This window comes from Stenella coeruleoalba (genome assembly GCF_951394435.1).
Source record: "Stenella coeruleoalba genome assembly, chromosome: 3".
NCBI classification, from domain to species: domain Eukaryota; kingdom Metazoa; phylum Chordata; class Mammalia; order Artiodactyla; family Delphinidae; genus Stenella; species Stenella coeruleoalba.
This window is the reverse complement of record NC_137148.1, coordinates 25,332,457-25,355,464: the sequence shown is the minus strand read 5'-3', so window position 1 is coordinate 25,355,464 and position 23,008 is coordinate 25,332,457. Positions and strand designations below refer to the sequence as shown.

The following is a 23,008-nucleotide window of genomic DNA, read 5'->3' as shown; positions in this document are numbered from 1 at the left end:
ACTAGAGAAAGCCCTCACACAGAAACAAAGACCCAATGCAGCCAAAAATAAATAAATAAATAAAAGCCATTTCTAAAAAAAAAAAAAAAAGAAGATAGTTTTGAGAAGTTAATGTTAGTAATTGATAGGTTCTGATCAATCTCTTTTGTAATAATACCTCAACCAGGATGAGGCTTATATAAGTCACTCTGAAATTCAGGGTATCAACTGAGTTCTTAATTGCAAATAATAGAAACAGATTCTTAATTTAGGTGAAAAATTTTAAAAATGATATACCGTAGCTCACATATTCTCTGAGAGGTTTAGAAAACCAGCAGTGGAGGCTTCCTCTCCAGAAACAATGCCCCAGATTGTACCATAGACCCTTTCCAGGAGAGAAAGCACAGATACCATGGCTGGGCACCAGGTATAAAGCTAGAATCTTGGTACTGCTGCCCCTGGAAACAAGATGTATCTACCTTGTCTTTCTCAGAGTGCATTGCTCAGATGCCTCATTCTATGCGTTACTAGGTTGTGAGCTTAAGTTACATGCAGGGAAATCTGGGAATCTGGCTTCAATGGTGGTAGGAAAAGATTCATAATGTAGGAGATTCCCCAAATCTAAAAACAAAGAGTGTTGTCATGGGTTGAATTGTGTGCCCTTAAAATTCATACAGTGAAGTCCTGATGCCCAATACCTCAGAATGTGACTGTGATAGGAGTCTTTAAAAGACTATTAAGGTGAGAGGAAGTCATTGGGAATGGGTTGTAGTCCAACATGACTAGTGTCCTTAAAAGGAGAGGAGATTGGGACATAGACATGCACAGAGGAGAGACCATGTGAAGACACAAGGAGAAGACAACCATCTACAAGCCAAAGAGAGAGGCCTCAAAAGAAACGAACAGTGCTACCACCTTGATCTAGGACTTCTAGCCTCCATAATTATGAAAAAATAAATTTCTGTGGTTTCAGCCACCCGGGTTTTGGTACTTTGTTATGGCAGCCTAGCAAACTAATACAAGTATTCACAGGTACTGGACACTAATATAGCCAAAAATAATGACATGTGAGAAATGTAAACTGTGTTTATAAAAAGAGGAATTGACCAGGTGGGAAAACAAATAGAAAGTAGGAAATATTGAAGAAAGCTGAGAAAGAACATCTTGGCTTGTTGCATATAGAAGGCAGAGTGTCAGAAGGCCGTGATGCAGAGTACTGGTTTGGATAGAGAAATTTGAGTTTATTCGAGATATTTTGAGTTTGAGGTGGTAGTGGAATCTGAGTGAACATATTCAAAAGGCAGATGGAGATGCAGATCTGGAACATAGAAATGAGTTCAAGCTTGATATCTGGATATGGGGTCATGCATGAAGATGTGGTCATTTAAGTCTAGAGAAAGAGTCCATTGTAAGTACATCTGGATAAAATAGGATAGCTTTTCTAAGGACTGAAAACATGGTAAAATTAGAGGGAGAAAGAAAAAGGAGAGTTGAAAGCTAAAGGAAAAGAACACAGTAAAGAGTGAGTGCCTGTGTGTTTCTCTCATACCTCATTTCTATATCTGTGTCCCGATATTTGTGTCCAAAAGAGTGAGTTCATAGCTGCAAAGAGCCCCAGACATGGGTAAAGGGATTCAGTGTCAGCAAAGCAAGCAAGCAGTGGATCGGGGCAAGTATGGTTTGGGTGATAAGCTTGGGCATTTTTAACAAATACAAATTGATTCCCTGAGATAAGGGGCAGTATAGCAGGAGCCCCAACCTTCTGGATTTTGTTTTCTCATAACCATTATAGACAGGTAAATTGACAATTGCAGTGTCATGTGCCATGACACATAACAAACATTGTACCTGGGATGCTATGGATGGATATAGGATAGAACCTGATTCAGACTTTGGAAAGTGACATCTAAACTAAGATCAAAAGAATGAAAAGGGGGCAGCAGGCTAAGAAGTTATGGGGAGATGGACATGTTGTGAAGTTTGGACTTGAGCCTATGAACATTGATAATTTTAAGTAGGAGAGTGACATAGTCAGATTTATGGTTTAGAAAGGATAAGGCTGAAGGCAGGGTCCAGTTAAAGGACTGTCAAATATGTCACAGCAATAGATGGTAGTGCATTGACCTAGAAGGGTGATGGTGGGCATGGAGAGAAATAAATAAATAAATTCCAAATGCAAATAGGAAATGCAATCAACAGAATTTTGTTAACTGGATGTGGAAAGTGAAGGAAAAACATAGGGTGATCCAAAATTTATACCTTGTGCAAAGCGATGGACTGTTATACCACTCATTGAGCTAAGAGGCATAAGAAGAGTAAAATGGAAGTGTGGAAGAGGAGAAGATGTGTAAACTTCCAGACTGGATTCATTTAAGATCGATGTGGACACCAAATTCCGAGCTCGTGCTCAAGAGAAAAATTTGGGCTGGAAAGAGTGGTTTGGAAGTCATCAAATGCCACTGCTATTTCTACTGATATTGTTACAAATAACAGCAGTAGCAATTATAGACTGTGATGGCCTAAAAGTAGTAGAAAGGAGAATATTTCAAGATAGTGGAAGTAACCATTAGTGACAACTTCTGCAATTAAGTCATATGAGATCAAGGCTAAAAAGCCTCCAACAGAGGAAAGAGGAAAGAGACAAGGCAGTACCTGGAGATAGCTGGGTGGGGGGATGGGGAAAGATTTTTTTAAGATGGGAAAAGGCCGTTCATGTTGAGAGACTGACAGGAGGGAGACAGTGGAGGGGAAGAACTTGACTCTACTGGAGAGAGAAGCTATAAATGGCCAAGCCATGGGCCTAAGGCAACGAAGGGTTATGATATATAGATCATGGGTGGAAGGATCCACATTATGTCAAGATGTAATATTAATTTCATGGTAAGAAGGAAAAGGTGGATGTAAGCATGTTCATCAGTTTGGAGGTTGGGAGTTAATGGTATTTATTTCTAGTGGCTCCATGTTTGTTGGAGGGGGCAGCGCTGTGGTGCAGAGGGGCTCCAGTAATAAATTTAAATGTAGAAAAATCTTTTTATCAGGGGTTAGCCTTTGCACATATCCATGAGTCTACTCAATCCCATCGTCTATTGTATTTGGCTGAGGTTTCTAAGCACTGTGTTACAGGAAATTACTATCTGAATAATTGAGTTATTATGTAAGAGAACTTGGCACTCGTGGATGTAAACAAGTTCATAAAGGTGTTTGATTAAAGCACTTGACCCCTAGTAATGTCCTAAAACATCTCCAAAAAAATGGCAGTGCCAACACAAAGTAAGTTGGATTGTATGGTGTTTGATCTTACATGTCTTTTTTCAGCCTTCATGAAGAACACAAAACAGATGCAAGAGACAGAAATGCAAGTATGTGAGATGGCAATAGCAGTGCATAAAGTTCTGAATAATCCTATTATTTAGAAAATCTGTATCAGTACATGGTTTAGATTAGTACCTTTAACATTCTGGGTATTCTGCAATGGGGTTAGGTTTTCAATATGAGAGGAAACAGAAAGGAAGAAGTGGGTCAGTGTGGAGTGGGGAAGAAATTCTTTTTCTTCCAGTGGGTTGACTCTATGACTAACTAGCCGGGGATTTGGAGAAGATGACTTAATCTCACTAATTCATTTTCTCTAAGCTAAAGTTAGCTAGGAACCTAATTTGTGAATGCCTCAATGTCATTATCTTTTTATATGTTGAATATTTAAACTTCAAATGTATATTATCGTTCCCATTTTCTAGATAAAAAATGGAGGCTCTGTTAAGACACAATTACAAGTTCAAATAGCTTGGTCCTAAACCTAGGTCTATCTGAATTCAGTCTATGCATTTTCCATAACACTTACTAATCTTCCACATACCCTTAAGCCCAGAAATCATACAAAAGTATAAGGGATTAAGGAAGAAGTTTTTTATGTTGGTGACACTTTCTTCAGTTCCTACTTTTCCCTTTATCCATTTCTCTGTTTATTTTATAGTTCAGTAAATGGATCCCTTGGCCCACCTCTATTTTCATCACATCCTTTACCACTCTCCTAATTCTCCCTCCATCTTTCCCTACCTTTAAAATATCAGAGGATTCTGACCACCTGAGGTGGTATCAGGCAATGGTTATCAAAGTGCATGCCCAGCGTTAAGGGCAGAATTGTATTATAAAAGAAAATCGTGTCACGGAATGAGTTCCTTTTTTCAGTGACCCCATTACCCTGTAAACTACTTTGCTTTATCCATATCCTGAGCTATAAATGGACAGGCCATATTTCATAGGTTGCTTAAGCTAAAAATCTTGCTGGGTCCATCTGCTATGTAGAATCAATTTCCAATAAGAAATCTAAAATTCTACAGCTGGAAGGGACTCAAAGATCACCTAATCATACTAGGTCATTTTAGAATTGGGAAATTGGGTCTCTGCAAGAATAAATGCTTTCACCAAGGTTACCCGGAGGAGCAAATTCATACCTGCCCAGTGGAGGGCTTTGAATGAGGGTCTTTGGCTTGAAGCCTCAACATCTGATCAATTATTTAGGTAAAAAAGCTTTGTATATGTTGTAATGGGATACATGGTTAAGTCCATACATCCTAGTAGTTGAGAGGATATAGGGTTAAATCACACCTCTGCTGCCTCACGTGTGAAACTGTTTTTGCTCTATGAGCTCTGTGAAGGCAGTGGTCATATATCTTTTGGTGATCATAGTATCCCCCGCATCTAGCATGATACTGTTAAGTCAGGGGTATTTGACTTCATTTATTTGAATGAATGAATGAATGAATATCTCATATTATTGTGAGGTTTCAAAGAGAATCTTAGCACACTGGATCCATAAGAAGCTCTAAGGGAATGTTAATTATTATTATTTTTAAAAGCAAATCTGAGTGTCCCTTTGCTTTACAGACAATATTTCTGAATAGTGAGGATCCTTCTGATTGTGTTCAGTAAGTTCTTTCATCTTAGAGGTTATCCTTAGAGCCAAAAAATGTTTATGGGGCCCTTAGAAACAATTGACAGGCAAAAAAGGACAAAGGGATAGATTGTGCACTTACTGCAGCAAAAATGTGTAAAGATGATACAAAGGAAGGTAAGAATAAGCGTCTGTGTGTTGGAAGGTTGGAGAGAGAAGGGCAATATGAAAGTTTCAAATGTATGGAGCACTGTGTGTGCCATGTTTTCCCTATCCCTCTCTCCTCTCTTAATGTTGAGCAGGAATAACGCTGTATTAACACTAAGTGTTGGCAACTTGGTTTTCTGCAGCTCTTTGGAAGTTCCCAGTGAACCACAAGTTTTAACTAAATTTAACTAAATTTTAACTCATTTACTTTACAGATAACCCCCCTAGTTTTGGAAAAAAAGTAAAATCTATTCCGTGAATACCTAAATAAGCATAGGCTGTCACTCTGGAGTGGCTAGTAAGAGCCACTGTAAGTTTTCAGGGCATACGTATATTAACAAATAATAGTAGCCTGGTACAGGGGTTGTGAAATTGCAGGTCTAAATCATGTCTGTCATGTCTGTATTTAGTATTTATATTATTACAAGGCTGAAATATTTTCAAACAGATTCTTTAAAAAATTAGTCATAATTTCTCAAAGTGTATTGATTCCAGCAGATGATTGTACTACAACCTTTTTTTCAGTGAAGCAGCAAATCATTATTGGATTCTATAAGGGTTTGGATCATATTTAGTTTTAGAAAAATGGTGAGATGATGCCAGTGGCTTGTAAATTACTGTATTCCTTATAAGCAAAACCATTAATCTGGCCATTTGCAAAGCTATACACGAATCTTTGAAATATAGCTCTTAGAAGAGAATTTTCACTTGGGACAATGTACTTTCAAATCCATTGCCTTTAAGTGCCTGTAAAGAAAATATTTGGGGTCAAGAATAACTAAATCCTAGACAACAAGTACAATCTGTCAGAAATCAGGGCATCTGGAATCCTTATCTAAGTACCAGAGATGCCTATTCCTACTTGACCCACTTTTTTTTTCTCTCTGTGTAAAATAATTCACATTGTTTCAGTGATATGAAAAGGAAGCGGACTACAATATTTTATTTTATTTTGAAAAGTCTTAAAGTAATCAAGAAATCCATTTTTAGATGTCAAAATTTATTAGGAATATTTAACCCTGTACAGGTAATTCGAGTAGTAACTATACATATGGATGACAGCCTCATTAAATTGGATTTTAAATGGATGGGGACACATGATAGCATCTGACATACAGAATTTCTCATTCAAACAGAATTCGTAAAATCTGCGTCAGCCAAGGTGAAACTGAAATGGGCTGTTGAGCCATTGATTAGGATGTGAAAAAGTTTCTTTATACCACATTTTTCCAAGGGCTTATTCATCTGTAGTTTAGTTTATAAGGTATACAATTATATTTTAGTGATATTGTTTTTGAAAATTAATAATGAATCTTATTTTTCATAAGTTACACCTTTTTAATAGTACAAATTGATTGATAATCTTGATCTTTAAGTTTAAGAAACGCATAATTATGTTGGAGGTCAACTTTAGTGTTGTAGGAGAGATATGGCTTTGGGGGGCATAGTTTTAGCACCAAGTGGACCTATCTCTGATCAGCAAATTTAGAGAGGAAAACGTCCAGAGGGTCTCAACCATGACCAAGTCGGTCTGGGCAGAGGAATACATTAAGCCTGGCTTGTGTTTTCAATGTGGCAGAAGTCAAAGAAGTGGAAGCCAACAGGAAAGAAACTATTACAGTCCTCTTTTGTACGTTTTCCTTCTCCTCTAATGGTTGATTCATTCTGTGCCCAGCAGAATGAGGTGTTCCCTTCCCCAGGACCAGTTTCCTGGTCTTACCTTTCTGTAAAAGCATTGATTGCAGGGGAGACCTGCTGGGAATCCTGGCTAATAGTGGTCCCCATCAGTTTCAAATGGACACACAGCATTAAGGTGCTCAAGGACTGTCCCTGGTGACCTTGATGAGACCAAAGAGGAAGGCCATGCCCATAGCCAGCATGCCCAAGGCCAGCTACTCCAGAGCAGCTGCCCATAAAGAGGTAATTGATGCCATGAGCTCCTAGATTGCCCCCCTGGTTTGGCTGGCATTCCATGAGAAGCGACTCATTACTCTTCAGAGTTTGCCTGCTGCTGTCAAAGAGTAGTTCTAAGAAGTTCTGAGAGTTACCATTCAACCAGTAAAATTAAAAATACTAACTTGGTCAGTGGAGATATTTGATCTTTTAGAGTTTCAATACCTATGTGAAATGCTTGACATGGTAATATTGATAATTTTCACTGAAGTACTTATATAGAAACAACATTTTAGGGTTTACAAGTATAGTTTCCTGCTGTTGTTTTCATAGAATTAAACATTAAATATCCCATTTTCAAGATGTGAGAACCTGAGGCAAGAGAGAAAAGATACATCATGATTCAGTAGAATTTTAAAAAATCTCTCAGAAACTTCATTCATATATTGATGTCCCTTAGGGTAGAATAGATTTTATGGTGTCATTGTAACTCCAATGTATAAACCTATCTTTACAGATAAACATCAGATTAACACCGATCTGCATTTCCCTTTGAATGGGAATTGCACTGGCCAACCTTCTCTGTTTTGAGCACACTAAATCGAAACCTCGATTAGAGTAATTGGTTTAGTAATAGGACCATGTTTTTAATCCAGGTTTCTTGGCAGGTACGGCTTTGTTAGATGGTTGGTAGCTAACGTGTGAGATCCACTATATTGCTCAGTTGAATCCGTACTTACTTGCCTCTAGGACTGCCATTTGTTGTGAAATATTGCAGTGTGCATGCTGTATTATACGTGATATACCTAACATCCCTTATTTCTGCTACATCATCCAACATAATCAGTTGTTACTGTGAATGTCTTTACAAAGAATTATCCAGTAGAGGCCTATTAAAAAGAAAAACTAATATTAATATACACTTCTCTGTTCCTAATCCTCATATCTTTGGATGTAACATCTTTTAATCAACCCTGTCACCAATATACGTGAGGCATGCACGAACAACCTATCATGATCCATGTTACAGAGGAAACAGTAACAGTGATTGCATTCAGCTTATAGAAGTATTCATTACTCTGCTTTCTTTAAAAAGATCATATGTGATACAGTGGTTATTTTACATAATTGAAATATTTATGTTTGTAAATATAGTCAAAGCCAAAAAGCAAAACTTCATCAAGATGATTGTGCAACCTGCAGCCTTCCCTACATTAAGCAGAGCATTTTCATCCTGGTTCTAGTAGGCTGTCTAGTGGTTTGAGTGAGTCAGCTTACATACACACATGTGTTGAATTGTACCCAACTGACAAAACATTTACCGTGTCTTCTGCATGAGTCATTCATTCTTCTGAATATTTACTGAATGCCAGGGCACTGTATAGCAGAGTACAAGACAGATGAAGTCTCTTCCTACTTGGTGTTTTCATATGCCTAGCAGGGGGACATAGGACAAGAGAAATAGATACATACAAACAATATTGTGGAGCATGACGAGTGCTAAGAATGAATAAGTGGAGGCTGTAATAGAGAATCACAGGGGGACTTCTTTTACATAGAAGGAACTGCAGGGTGTAGGATGATAGCGGAGTAGCAGTCTCTGCCCTCAAATTGCTGATGGCCCTGGGGTGTCTGAGATGTGTTCACTGAGAGCCATTACTCACTAGTGTGCTATTTCTCAAATAGCATTCTGCCAAATCCTTATTTTGCAAGAGAGATGTTAATAGGTATTTTATGAAAACAATGAAAAGTTCTGTGGTTGTATATATCTAGAGAGCTCTGCACAGCAATGTAGCTCCTCTTGGAAATTCACCATGCACATCACAGTGCAGCATAGGCTCTGAGAAGTCTGACAGGAATAAAAAATATATATATAAATCTGCTTAATCTTAGATTTCAAAAATATTTTTTACCTTGGACTCTGATCCCAATTTAGTAAGTGCTTTACTACGCAATGAATTTGAATGATATCAAAAAGATAAAGGTACATAAATATCATGAGGTTTGGCAGCATCAGATGAACCACTGTATTTTGTGAATGAAAATAATAGTTATGGAAAGTTTGGAGATCATCACTCTTTGGTGATGGCTATCATTGTCCAGTGATCCTCAGAAATGATTTCCTAGTGGAAATGATTTTGGAATAGTGTGTAGTTCAGGTTGTTAGGGATTTTAATGTATACAATGCTAATCTCATAAAAATGGGAAAAAAGTTTTGTTTTTGCTTTGGCTACTCTAGGACTATTATAAGGATACTGTGTATTAGTGATATGTTACAAATAAGCCCAGTCCATGAAATTCTTTTCTTTTGATTCTTGGCAGTGTCAAGCATAGAAAGTCTTTATTCATCAGTTGGTACACACGTATATACTTGATATTTCAAGATAATTTGCAGAGGTGTCAGAAGAGTTTAAAGGAATCAACAGGAGATTGAAATACCCTGACTAGAGCAAGAAGAGGGTTCTTACCATCCCTAGTCCTAAACCCGGGTGGGTAGCTTTATGGAGAGAGCTGCATTAGATGATTGGTGCCCTTCACCACAGGGCATCTCCCAACTCGTAAACACCTGGCAGAAAGAACTGGAAGGATAAATAGCCTGGCTTATACTTCTCCTGCCCTCAGATTGCCTACCTGTGCCTCCTAATGCCTAAAAAGAGCTAGAAGAAAAAGGGCAAAGGGATCTATTGATGACTTTCATATAGGCCCCCCTTTGAGGTCAGGAAGAGGTGAAGAAAGTGATACTGATTAAATTGAATAAATTGATTTTGGAGAGGAAAATAGAGTATATTTAGCACAAGATCATTTTTATGTTCTCCATGATAGAAAGATGAGAAGAATCATTTTATCTATTTCCATCCTTTATTAAGCAAGAGTGTTCTCAGCCTTCAATAAAACCAGCCCAACTGCAGTAAGTATTAACATGATTGAGCTTTGATTATCACGATATTTAGGTTAAGACCCATGCCACAAAGAGTCTCCTACAACTTTGTGTTAACTATGAAATCATTATACTACATTATATTTTAGATTTTTTTTTTTTTACCACTGTACAGTGGGGTCTCCACCCCACCGTGTGGAGACTTTTATTTTATTCTTAAAAATAAAGGTAGTGGGGCTTCCCTGGTGGCGCAGTGGTTGAGAGTCCGCCTGCCGATGCAGGGGACGCAGGTTCGTGCCCCGGTCCGGGAGGATCCCACATGCCTCAGAGCGGCTGGGCCTGTGAGCCATGGCCGCTGAGACTGCACGTCTGGAGGATGTGCTCCACAACGGGAGAGGCCACAACAGTGAGAGGCCCGCGTACCGCAAAATAAATAAATAAATAAACAAATAATAAATAAATGTATGTATGTATGTATGTATGTATGTAGTGGCTACTCTGTCTCCCTCCTGAATTGGAAAGCAAACAGTAAACAAGGTGTCCTGGGTAATCAGTCAGAATCATTGCTTCCCACTCAGTTCCTCTTGCTTCTTAACTGTTGTAGGAGGACTCTATCAGAGTTCTGCTCAGATCCCCTTGGATTCCTTTTCCTGATTGTTCTTGTGCGCCCCTTGGATTCCATGTCTTTTGCTTCTCATGATCTGTATCTATAATTCCATTTGCATGACTGTCTTTAGGTACTGACACCACTTTGCCATGTGCAGTACTCTTTTACTCAACTCATCTTGCCGTAACAGAATACCGTAGACTGGTTGGCTGAAACAACAGAAATTTATTTTCTCACATTTCTGGAGGCTACAAGTTCAAAAGCAAGGCTTAGCATGGTTGTTTTCTGGTGAGAACTTTCTTCCTGGCTTGTAGATGTGTCTTCTTGCTGTATCCTCACATGGCACCAGGTGGGGCTGGGGGAGAGCAAGTTCTCTGGTCTCTTTTTATAAGGGTATTTATCCTGAAATGAAGATCCGATATGGCTTCATCCAAACCTAATTATGTCCCAAATGCCCCATCACCAAATACCTTCACATTGGGGGTTAGGGCTTCAATAAGAATATGAATTTGGGTGGGGGGAGCGGAACACACATTTCTGCCCATAACCAGCGTGGAGGTAGAAGTGCCTCAGAGTTCATATCCCTTGGGGTGGCCTTTAGCCAATGACTGAGTCGTGCCAGAGTTTGAAGTCTTACCTCCCGAGGTCTTATGCCAGGACAAAGCCATGAGGCATGATTTACATTTCATAGGAATAACCAATGTTATGTGAGTGAGGCTGAGGATAGGTATGTTCAGAATGAAGGGTACTGGCTGGATGGCATGCCTAGGTCCCTGGGCACAGTGTGTGATGGTATCATGGGGAGGGCCTGTCTTTGAATTTTTAGTTCCTGAGTTGACAAGCGTACAAAGAAGCAGATGGACAAAGAGAAGGAAAGTTGGAAGTCAGCTTTCAAATCTTACCTTCTTCACAATTATTCCCAGACATGAGCTATAGTCAGAGATTCTCTCTGAATTAAGGCTTTATATAGCTCTGAATAGAGATTTATCACCCACAGAATAAGTCAATTGGACAGTCCATGGTGTTCTTCTCTAGTTCAAGCAAAATATTTTAGAACGGAAGAAAAGTCATTTTAGGACTATTTTTCTTCACAAAATAATCTGTATAAATAAATTATATCCAATTAAATTCCTGATGTGTATACTTAATAACAATAATTTGATGTGTTGGTGTGTTACCTTCCTGGAGCTGTGGGATTGATTGATTTACTGAAGAATCACAGACACAATTTTTATAAAATCCTATATATAAAACATGCTAAGAGTCTGTTAAAAACACATTTTTATCCATGTAGGACCTAATGAATGTGTATAGTATAAGATACAGTTAGTATCTTTGACATTTTCTGCTTATCAGCACAGGATAACCTGTCTTTTTTAAAAACAATAAGACATGTTTGTTAATACTCCCATCACTGGCATTGTGATTGCATCAGAATCAGTCTTTGGATATGCATTATGCATAGTCAGGTCTCTAACTTGATAAGCTAAATATGTAAGACTTTACGTATATAAGACTTCCGCTTGATAAAGTAAATCCTGAAGTCAAATTTCTCCATCATTTTCAAAACAAACATTATCATCTATTTAGATTCTCAGGCTTATAACTTTTGAAAACTGCTATTTCCTCCTATGGAAGATGCACTGCATATCCATCATGTGCCTGGCTAACTTCTTTAGTAAACTTCATCACCTCTCTACCAGGCAGCCCCGATTGTACACTGATTCCCCAGCATCTAACAGTGCTGGGCTCAGTGCAGACACTTTGCAAATACTTGTAGATTGAATGGTGAATTTTTCTGTTAATTAAACAATTCCCCAAGAGATCAAAATTAACTTTTGATCAATCTATTCTTTATGGATTTTCCACTTCTAGCTCTGAAAAAAATATTCCCCATAGATATGTAAAGAGAAGACAATCTTTATTTCTCTATGGCAGGTAGAGCTCCCACCTGTCAGTTATTGCAAGTCTGATCTCTAGACTAAAGATTTGGAATCTATATATATATATTTTTTTTTTTTTTTCCTTTAGCATTACAATCAGTAGCTTTCAAACTATTGGAACAATAGTTTCAAACAATTGAAGGAAACTTCAGCTTAGCCAATGATAAAACAACAAGTAGATTACCACTTTGTCAATCAGTTTCTATAGCATGACAATAATATTTGCTTCCTTGCTTTTCATAGAGGTGATGTGGTGAATAAGGGGGGAACACTGGTTGAGGATTTCATCTCTGCGAAGCAAAGCTGCCGGGGTGATTTAGCTCCCATGTGGAGCTATTTTAAGCTTGAAATACTTTGACCCAACCCTTAGCTACCTAATGCCCTTTACGCTTTAAAAAGCCACCCTGGTTCTACTGCCAGTGTAAAGCACTGGTCAAAGCTTTTATATTTAAAATGACCACTCTGTATCTGGGAACAGAGAATTCTGTAACCTATATGAAGCAGCTTTGGCTCTCTACCTTCAGCAGAGAACCATAAATGTCATACAAGAAGCCAGAAAAGCCAAGCATCTCACTCTTATGCGGTAAAGGACAACACTAGGGTTTTTCTTAGAGTTACTGATGCAGAGTCCACCGCCATAGGACATGTCTGTATTCAATCAAAAACTGACTCAGTCATTTTGTTTGAAGTTTTTGCTCTCATGTTGTATAGAAAAGTGCTGGTTTTAAAGTGGAGGTAGGATAAGAATTCTTTACCGGAAGGTAGCAACAGAAACCAGAAATGGCAGGAAGGGCATAGAAATATGATATGTTATAAAGCAAAACTTGGATATGCAAGAATCTGTCAAGAACTGTGAAGAGTCAGGGATTTTACTCTAATTGCAAGTTAAAAAGTTAGCCTGCCACAGCTTCATGGATGCTGGCAGAAGATACGGACTCCTGGATTAGAGACACAGGTCTTTACTACTCACAGAACAGAGCAGCAGGTGGCCTGAGCTTCATCTTTTCATTGGCTTCCTTGTACATCAGTCCCACAGGGGTGAGGCCTGGGAATGCTCTGAACACAGTGGGTGTGTGTCACAGCAGAGGAACCCTGAGTTTAACAAAACCTTAGTATTATGAAGTGGGGCAAGCAAAGCTGCCCAACTCTTGCCTCAGGGAGAATATTATCTTTATTATTTTGTTCAGGAAACAAACCTGTCCTATGCCCCAGATGGAGATCTTTTCTCAATCTCCCAAGGCTGCTCACTGTACAAACATCCTTGAAAGTATAGTCCAGAGCAAAAGCCATTGATGCCTCTGCTCAGAAGACATGCAAATATGTGAAAGACCTGTGCAGAGTTGCCTCCCAAAAGTTGCATGAGGTGTTGAGCTAGCTCTCTAACGTCTTCAGTTATCAATATTACACCCTTTCCCGGGGGCAACACCTCTCCACTAGTTATACTTTTATATGTATCTGTATTTTAGTAAAGTACGTCACCTGACATAATTGTTTTAATAAATGACTTTAAACAGTTAACCAAAGGTCTCATTTTCTGAAGCCTATGTAAGTCACTATTAACCCCTTAGGAATTCAGTTCTGCTCAGCCATCAATCACTCAATGGGAAACTTTGCAAAGGTGGCATATCAAATAAATTCATTAACCAATTTAATCTATTTATGTCTATGCTAGGAATTGCAGGGGGATGCTTTATTGTATTTCCAGCTAAGAGAAGCAATTTAATAATAAATTACATCTGTCATTTCATGCCGATTTCTGTATTTACCTTTTTTTGGTCACTTTGTTAGACTGTGAATTCCCAAATCTTCTTGTACATCAAGTCCCTTAGAGACCTTTTACAATATTCAAGTTCCCCAGCCACTCCTTCAGAGATTCTTACTCAGGAGGTCTGGTGTGTATTCTTGGAATACTTAATTTAGAAAACTTCCTGGATGATTTTGAGGAGCCGTTTAGGGTAAGCACTTGCAGATTTTAACTATGACTTCACAGTTATTAATTTTTTTTTGCTGTTTATGACTTAAGAGGATAACATTTAAAATCGAAAACGTAAGGAACAGAGGAATATTCTAATCACATCTGTGTAATGTTTTTAGATGGCCTGTGCATTTCTTTTTAAAAACTTTTTATTGGAGTATAGTTGATTTACAATGTTGTACTACTTTCCGCTGTACAACATCTGTGTAATTTTAACTGGGAAAACAACACCTCTTCTGAAAAAGGTTTGGGAATAAATTATTTTACACTTTGAGCACCTTTGATACTTGGAGCAAAAGCTTCTGGTCCAAGAATTGTTAGAACAAATCAAAAGGTTGTGAAAGAGCTGGTGAATTTCTAAGGCTGGACTGCCCACAGTTTCATCAGAGTGCGGCTGTGGGAGTGGAGAGGACAGTGGTACAAGCACAGTGACAGAGGGAGCAGGCCCCATTACAGCACCTCTCTGGCCAGGGTGGCTGGAGGTCATGCTGAGGGTGTGGATGGAAGGCACTAACTGTGCAAAAGAAACAAGAGGAAGACTGGACAGAATTTTAGTGTTTTGGCAAAGTTTTTGAAAATGCATGCCAGGTTTTAGAGGATTAAATAGAGGACAATTCTAAATTCTAATTCTCAACTAATTTAATCACTTTTAGGAGCCACTGGGTATCCAGGTCCTATTGTTAATATTATTATTTTGGTTATTTTTACTGTATGTCTCTGGCTGTTTGGTTGAAATGGGGGGAACTATACCAAATTTAGCCTGCAACAAGTTATAGTCCCAGTTTCAATCTCTCCTGGTCCTTGCTTCCTTATCTAAAACATGAGTTGTGTTCAATTAGATCAGTGGTTTAGAAATGTCACCCCATAGCCTAATGCCAGGCCCTAACAAAATATTCAGTGATCTAAAACAAACACAAAATACAGAAAATAATAAAATTTAAAAATATATATACAAGACCAGTTAAGAGAGAAAAGTTTTATTTATAGATTTTCTTTTAAGGTCTTTACTTTTGGCAAAATTGAAAACAACCCTACGTTGATCCTAATGTGTGTGTGTGTGTGTGTGTGTGTGTGTGTGTGTGTGTGTATGTCCTGATTTACTGAATTCAAAAGTCTGGGAACTCTGTGGAAAATAATTTGGCAGTTTTTCAGAAGGTTAAACATAGAACTATCATATGACCTAGCAATTGCAATCCTAGAGATATATATATATATATATATATATATATATATACACACACACACACACACACACACACAAAAGAATTGAAAGCAGGGACACAAACAGATATTTGTACACCCATTTCATAGTAGCGTTATTCACAATAGCAAAAAGTTGAAAACAACCTAAGTATCCATCAGCAAATGAGTGGATAAACAAAATGTGGTGAACAGATACAATGGAATGTTATTCAGCCATAAAAAGGAATAAAATTGATATATACTATGGTATGGATGGACTACTTAGGTGAAATAAGTCAGACCCAGAGGGGCAAATATTGTATGATTTGACTTGTATGAGGTACCTAGAGTAGTCAAATTCAGAGAGACAGAAAGTAGAATAGGGGTTACCTGGGGCTAGGGGGAGGGGGGAGGGGCAGTTATTGTTTAATGGGTACGGAGTTTTTGTTGGGGATCATGAAAAGTTGTAGGTATAAATAGTAGTGAAAGTTGCACGGTATTGTGAATTTATTTAACACCACTGAATTGTTCTCTTACAAATGGTTAAAATGACAAATACAATCTTATGTATATTTTACCTTATGTACAAGATATATGTAAGAGAAGCTGAAAACTACTGAGCCATATGGCTTCTCAGTTTTTATGTCCTTCTAGTATTTCATTATTCACCTGCCTCTGTTTAATGATATGCCAAAGGTTTTTGCCTGTATCAGATTATATTTAAAGATCAAGAACTACTGCTCACTGATGATAATGTCTATGATTAATATTATATTTACAAGTATAATACCAATTCCAAGAAAAAATAATGAAGAAGGAATATTAAAAGTGCTTTCTGTAAACTGTGGAATGTTGGTAGCTTTCTGTGTTTTCTGTTTTAAATAAATGCATACTTGTAAAATAAGATAAAAGCTATTAACGCAAAGTTTATAAATAAGAATTTTAAAATTGGGTTAGTTGGTAGGCAGACTTCTAAGGTGGCCTCCTAGAATCCCTGTCTCCTGGTATTCATGCCTTCGTATAATCCCTTACCCTTGAATAGACCTAGTGACTTGCTTCTAACCAACAGAATATGGCAGAATTCCTATGGTTAGATTATTAAGACCCTGACTCCCGATTTTCCAACAGATTCTCTGTTGACTTCATGGTTTCCAGGCTTTGGTGAAGCAAGCTGTCATGTTGGAAAGTGTGATGGTTAATTTTATGTGTCAACTTGGCTAGGCTATGGTGCCCAGCTCTTTGGTCAAACACCAGTCTAGATGTTGCTGTGAAAGTATTTATAGATGTGATTAACACCTAAAATCAGTAGCATTTGAATAAAGCAGATTGCCCTCTTTAATGTGAGTGGGCCCTGTCCAATTGGTTGAAGGCCTTAAGAGAAAACACTGAGGTCCCCAGAGGAAAAGGGAATTCTACCAGCAGACAGCGTTTGGACTGGAGCTGAAACATTAACTGTTCTCTGGGTCTCCTGCCTGCCAGCCTGCCCTGCAGGTTTTGGACTTGCCAGCCCTCACAATGACAAGAGCCAATTCCTTTAAGTAAAACTGTCTCTCTCTCTATATATAAATCATATGTGTTCTGTTTCTCTGGGGAGCCCTTACTGATACAGAAAGGTCCACATGGCAAGGCCCTGAGGAGAGCCTAAGTCCAACAACCACTGAGAAAGTGAATCCCTCAGTTCATCAGACTGAGAGGTACTGAATCCTCCCCAAAGCCACTGTGTGAGCTTGGAAGCAGATCTTGCCCCACTGAATCTTGACTGCAGCCTTCTGAGAGCCCCTTGACCTGTGCCTGGATTTTTCATCCACAGAAACTGTAAGAAAATAAATGCATGCTCTTTTAAGATGCTAAGTTTTGGGATAATTTGTTATGTAATAATAAATAACCAATACAGTTTAAACAAACATTTTCTAGCAAAATGAGAACATCTGGGTAAGAGCTTGACTTTTTTTGTATGTATTGTCTTATATTTTGCAAAAAATATTTGCTCATAATTTTTTACTTGACACTAGTCACCTACCTCCTTTCCTTCTAATTTGTTGCTTCCAATCTGCTGTAAAACAGACATCCATAGCTAGACTCTTTAGCATTAGAATTAAGTAAGCTGTGAGTTGTGAGGATCTAAAGAACTCTTTGGGAAGAAGGAGGGCACACAGTTTGGTACATGGACTTCTTGACATTTATTTTGGCATGTAGGTGCCATTTTATTTCCTGGAAGTTTCCTGTGTTTCTGGAAAACTACTATTCAGGGGATCATTAATTTGATTGTTTTTTTAACTTGAAATGTAAGAGAGACAGAGAGACAGGGTGACAACGAAATAGAGAGGAAAATAGAAAGTGGGTTTCTTGCATCAATTAGGAAAAAAGGCTCACACGTTGGATATGAGACCACACTAACCCTGAAGTAATATTTTGAATGTGAAGAGTTTGGGCAACCTTAAATAGTTCGAGTATTTTTTTTTTTGTCTTCAGCTTCAACATATTACTTTCATAAATTTCTTATCTTTGAGGTTATATCTTCTCCTAATATTTGAAGAACCAGTGACTCAAAATGAGGGCAGAAATGTCAAATCATGTTTTGAGCGGAGAGCAGGCAGCAGAAGGTTTCGGGATTTATTTCTGCCTCCACAAGTGACTTGCAATGCAGTGGGGCATGCTACAGCTAAATCTCTCTGAAGATTGCTGGTCTACAGCGTGGGCAGATTCACAGAGTTTTGTAGAGGTATTTCATGTTTTTAAATACTCCAAGACCCTTGACCTAAAGATGCTATTGAGGTACAAAGTATTATTTTCAAGTGACTGAACATCTTGCACCCCTGAACTCTGCAGAATAAAGTGGTTTTTGTAGTTTACTTAACGCTTCTTGTGTTTGGTTTTCCTGATTGCTACTCATGAAAGAAATAGAGAAGATCCAAATAAAGTTGTTTTATTCTTTTGTTTTAAGAACATCATGACACGTAGCAAATTTCATACCGATTTTGAGGGTATTCTGTTTTGTATTATTCAGTGTTTCTTCACTTTCCATGAATCTGTTTAGTTTTATGGATCTTGAGGTCTAGCTGTGATTTAAAGGAAAAAAAAATACCCTAGAGATATCCTCAGAATAATTTATGACCCACATAAGGCCACCAGGAGGTTCCCAAATGAATCATGCACACATGCCAATTTCTTTCCCTTACCTTTGAAACATGAAGAGAAAGGTGATGCTGAGGGCAACATCTTCAGTGGTACAGCACTCCCCTGCCTCCCGTGTTCCCCTTCAATGGACTCTTTCAAAGATATCCTCATCTTCTCAGCTTTGCAAAATGTGAGAAAGTGTGGCCGAGTGGCTCTCACACAGCAGAGTGGAAGGAAGGTGTTGAAACTGTCACTGATTGAAGCTCCCTTTCGCTTTAGAATGTCTTACTACACATGTCAGGGAGGGAGGAGAGGTATCAGAACTCACACTTCAGTAGGCATTGAATTGTCTGCATAATTACCTTTCTCCAAATCTGTTTCATTGTTGAGGAAAACCTTCCTTGTTGGCTTTTTAGGATACACTGTGGGTGTATTTTATGATTTTTTTCAACTTGTTTTAGGTACTACAGTTAGTTATTTGCTATACCTCACAGCCATTTGGTTAGCCTTATAAATGTCAGCCTGAGTGAATGGTTTCCCTTTACGAAGTGTGTGGAAGTCTAACTAATGGTACCATTATAGAGTGAGGAAAGGAAACAACTATAAGAATCACAGTCCTTCGTGGAAATTGTCTTGTTCATTCTGATTTGTGAAGCCTACCAACTGTTAAGAGTTCCTTGATTGAGGCTAACAGCCCTTGAACATAGGGATGGAGTTGAGTTTTAACGCAACTGAGTCGAAAACTATACAGTATTTTGTAGACCCCACATCGATTGGCAGGCTGGCAAATGAGGACTGGCAAAAAACTTACACCGATAAAATGTCTCTTAGGCTCATGTACCTCAAATGCTTTTTCTACCAATGTTGGCATATTTGTCCCAGCTCCCTGGACTCAAGTCCATCTGAGGAATTATAACTGAATTTTTCAAGATCACCTCTGAATCACATCAGTCACCACTTTCTTTTTTTTTTTTTAGTTGCCAGGTTTTTATTTTAAAAAAAATTTTTTAACATCTTTATTGGGGTATAATTGCTTTACAATGATATGTTAGTTCTGCTTTATAACAAAGTGAATCAGCTATACATATACATATATCCCCATATCTCTTCCCTCTTGTGTCTCCCTCCCTCCCACCCTCCCTATCCCACCCCTCGGTCACAAAGCACCGAGCTGGTCTCCCTCTGCTATGCGGCTGCTTCCCACTAGCTATCAGTTTTACATTTGGTAGTGTATATATGTCCATGCCACTCTCACTTTGTCCCAGCTTACCCTTCCCCCTCCCTGTGTCCTCAAGTCCATTCTCTAGTAGGTCTGCGTCTTTATTCCTGTCCTGCTGCCCCTAGGTTCTTCGTGACCATTTTCTTTTTTTTTTTAGATTCCATATATATGTGTTAGCATATGGTATTTGTTTTTCTCTTTCTGACTTACTTCACTCTGTATGACAGACTCTAGGTCCATCCACCTCACTACAAATAACTCATACGACCCAGCAATCCCACTACTGGGCATATACCCTGAGAAAACCATAATTCAAAAGGAGTCATGTACCACAATGTTCATTGCAGCTCTATTTGCAATAGCCAGGACATGGAAGCAACCTAAGTGTCCATCGACAAATGAATGGATAAAGAAGATGTGGCACATATATGCAATGGAATATTACTCAGCCACAAAAAGAAACGAAATTGAGTTATTTGTTAGTCACCACTTTCTTATATCACGTGTCTGCAAGTTTTCTCTCTGCTAGTCTCCTGGATGTTCTCTACTTCTTTGGCTTCTATCTAATCCCTTCCTACCAATCTTCTTCCTGCAGCTTTGCCAGTTTCTCCTCTGTCTTCTTCCTGTTTTCCTCTTCTTCCTCTTATCTGTTAACTGCTGACGTTGCCTTCTTCCCACTGCTCTCCTCAGGTTATGTTCTTTTCCTTAGAAATTTCATTCTCGCTCATCATTTTGTAATCGCTTAAGTGCTTATGATTCCCACACTTATATATCTTGTCTTGATCACTTTGCTGATGTTCAGATTTATACAGTCTGTTGTTTATCCATTTGAGTTTCACAGGCACCTCAGATGAACCGTGTTCAAAGCTGAATTCACTGTGCTTCCCCTTCTTGAATCATCCTTTCGAATTCTGAATGACAATTACTGACACACCACCCGTTGAGCCAGCTGATAGAAACAGAGAGTTAGTAATCATTCTAGATATTTCCTTCTTCCCCTTTCCTGTCCAGTCAACCCCACAATCCTTTCCATTTCATCTCTCAGATATTTCTAGAGTCTTCCTTATCTTTTCATCACTGCTGTTACTGCACAGGTCAAAGCTCTTTTCTCATTGGAATTATTCTAACAGCATCCTAGATTCCTTCTTTCCAGTCTCACCTTGCCTCATTTATGCCTTAGATGGATATTTCTAAAACACAAAGCTGACCGTATCATTCTTAGAATTAGAATGGTATTCTTTCATCTATAAAATCGATACCAAGCCCCATAATATGACTCAGAAGCTTGCCTTGGTTCTCTTATTATATTGCAGTCTTCCTCCTCCAAATTGACCCCTCCCTCCAGCCATTAGTAACTCTCACTCAACCCTCATGACTAAGTTCAAGCATAACCTACTCTAGAGACCGTCCTTTTCCCACTTAGGTTGAGCTAAGTGCCTCTTCTCTTAACTCCATAGCAACAAATTTACAACGTTCTCACTGCACTTGTGAAGTTGCAGGAGAATTGTGTTCATTCTATGAGGTCCTCCATTGCACTATTCCTTCCATCCTTCCACTCCCAGTGCCCAGTGCAGTGCCTAGACCACACTTAGTGCTCAACAAATTTGAACTGAGCCAGAATATTCCAGGTGCTTTTGATTACAAACAAATGCTGCAATAGCTTCATAACTGACTTCCCTGCCTCCAAGGCACTCTCAGTACAATCTGTCTTGTACACAGCTGATAGGTGAATATAAATAAAGCATTGTTTTTATGATTTTTCTTCCTGCTTAGGATCTACAAAAACTTCCTAATGCTTTATGAAGATTTATAATCAAATGTATCTGTCTTTCCTTGTGTGTCTGGTCCTATTCAGATACATCAACGGCTTCTCCTCAACTCAGATCTCTTCTCAACTCACACTGCTCTCCTTTGCCATCATCACTTGTAGGTCAATAATCATACTTTCAATTTTACATAAGCTTTTTAACATTTACAAAAGACTTTCACGATGCATGCTTATTCCCTCATCAACTAATTTTGCTCTCCTTCCTGCCTGAGTATTTTGCTTCCTGTGTCCTAATTGAAATTCTTATTTTCTTGAAGGTTCAAGTCACCATTATCACTTCTGTGATATCTACTACAAGAAAAGACAGCAATCTTTTACTCCACTTATATTTTTCTGATAAAGACACATAGCCTTGCTTTTTACCATACTATTTCTCCCACTCTAAATATCTCCCCCAAGTTTTCCTAATTTTTAGAGCTGCATATTTTATCTTTCCAAGTAGCTTCAGAGTTTATCAAAGGTAAAGCCAAAACTTCTCTCTCTATATATAATATGTAATTCATCTATGGTCCTCAGAAGAGAAGAGGTTCTCTTTGTGGGTGGCATCCACTAAGATTTTCTTCTTTTGTGAAATAAATTTATTTTCTCCTCATATTTAAATTCATCCCAGGAAGATAGTGCGTCTTTAAGTTTCTTTTCTTGCAGTATTCTTGTAGTATTTTTAGAAAGTCCTTCAAATATTTAGAAAAATTATTTTTTCTGCATCATGTCGTTGATTGACCCAGTCCACAGAAATGAGATATTGCTCTGCAACTAGTAAGACTGCTGTTCCATGCACAAATGATAATCTGTAACATAATATATTGTATTGATATGACACTGATCTAATAAACTAGACCTGAAATATAGGATAGGTTGAGCTGTTTTTGTTTTTTAATCCAGCTCGGTAAGGTGATAGAAACATACTATTTGGAAAAAAAGGATGTTAGTTTACAGGTTTACTTTCCTTTGCTTGTCTAGTGTGGATTTCTTTTTGTTTTCATACACATTGTCAATATTATGTAGAACTAATGAATGCCTATATCATGGAGACTAGGTCTTTGCCTCCTCCTCAAAGAAATAAAGCAATTTTTAAATAGAACAAAGTTGGGAAAAACAATGATAGTAATACAAAGATAAAGTATCATGTTCTGTGTAACAAGATCTACTGTTTAGCTAACAACCACTTTTTTACATGTTATAATTGGATAGGATTTATGATTCAGGTTAAAGCTTCACAAGCAACCAGATTCTAGAGATTTTTAAAATGTAAATTCAATGATAATAAGAAATACCCCCCCAGGGAGTTC

General features: G+C 38.2%; 1 long non-coding RNA gene across 2 annotated transcripts in view; it reads left to right on the top strand.

Moving 5' to 3' along the window:
* LOC307184504 overlaps positions 1-23,008 on the top strand; it is a 180,007-nt gene that overhangs the window by 15,362 nt on the left and 141,637 nt on the right. The window contains exon 1 of one of the 2 annotated variants that reach the window (XR_013827733.1): positions 18,076-18,277. The exons of the other annotated variant lie outside the window; for it this stretch is intronic. This is a non-coding gene — a long non-coding RNA (uncharacterized lncRNA). Of the gene's footprint in view, positions 1-18,075; positions 18,278-23,008 lie in introns of those variants that run through there. 2 annotated transcript variants of the gene reach the window in all.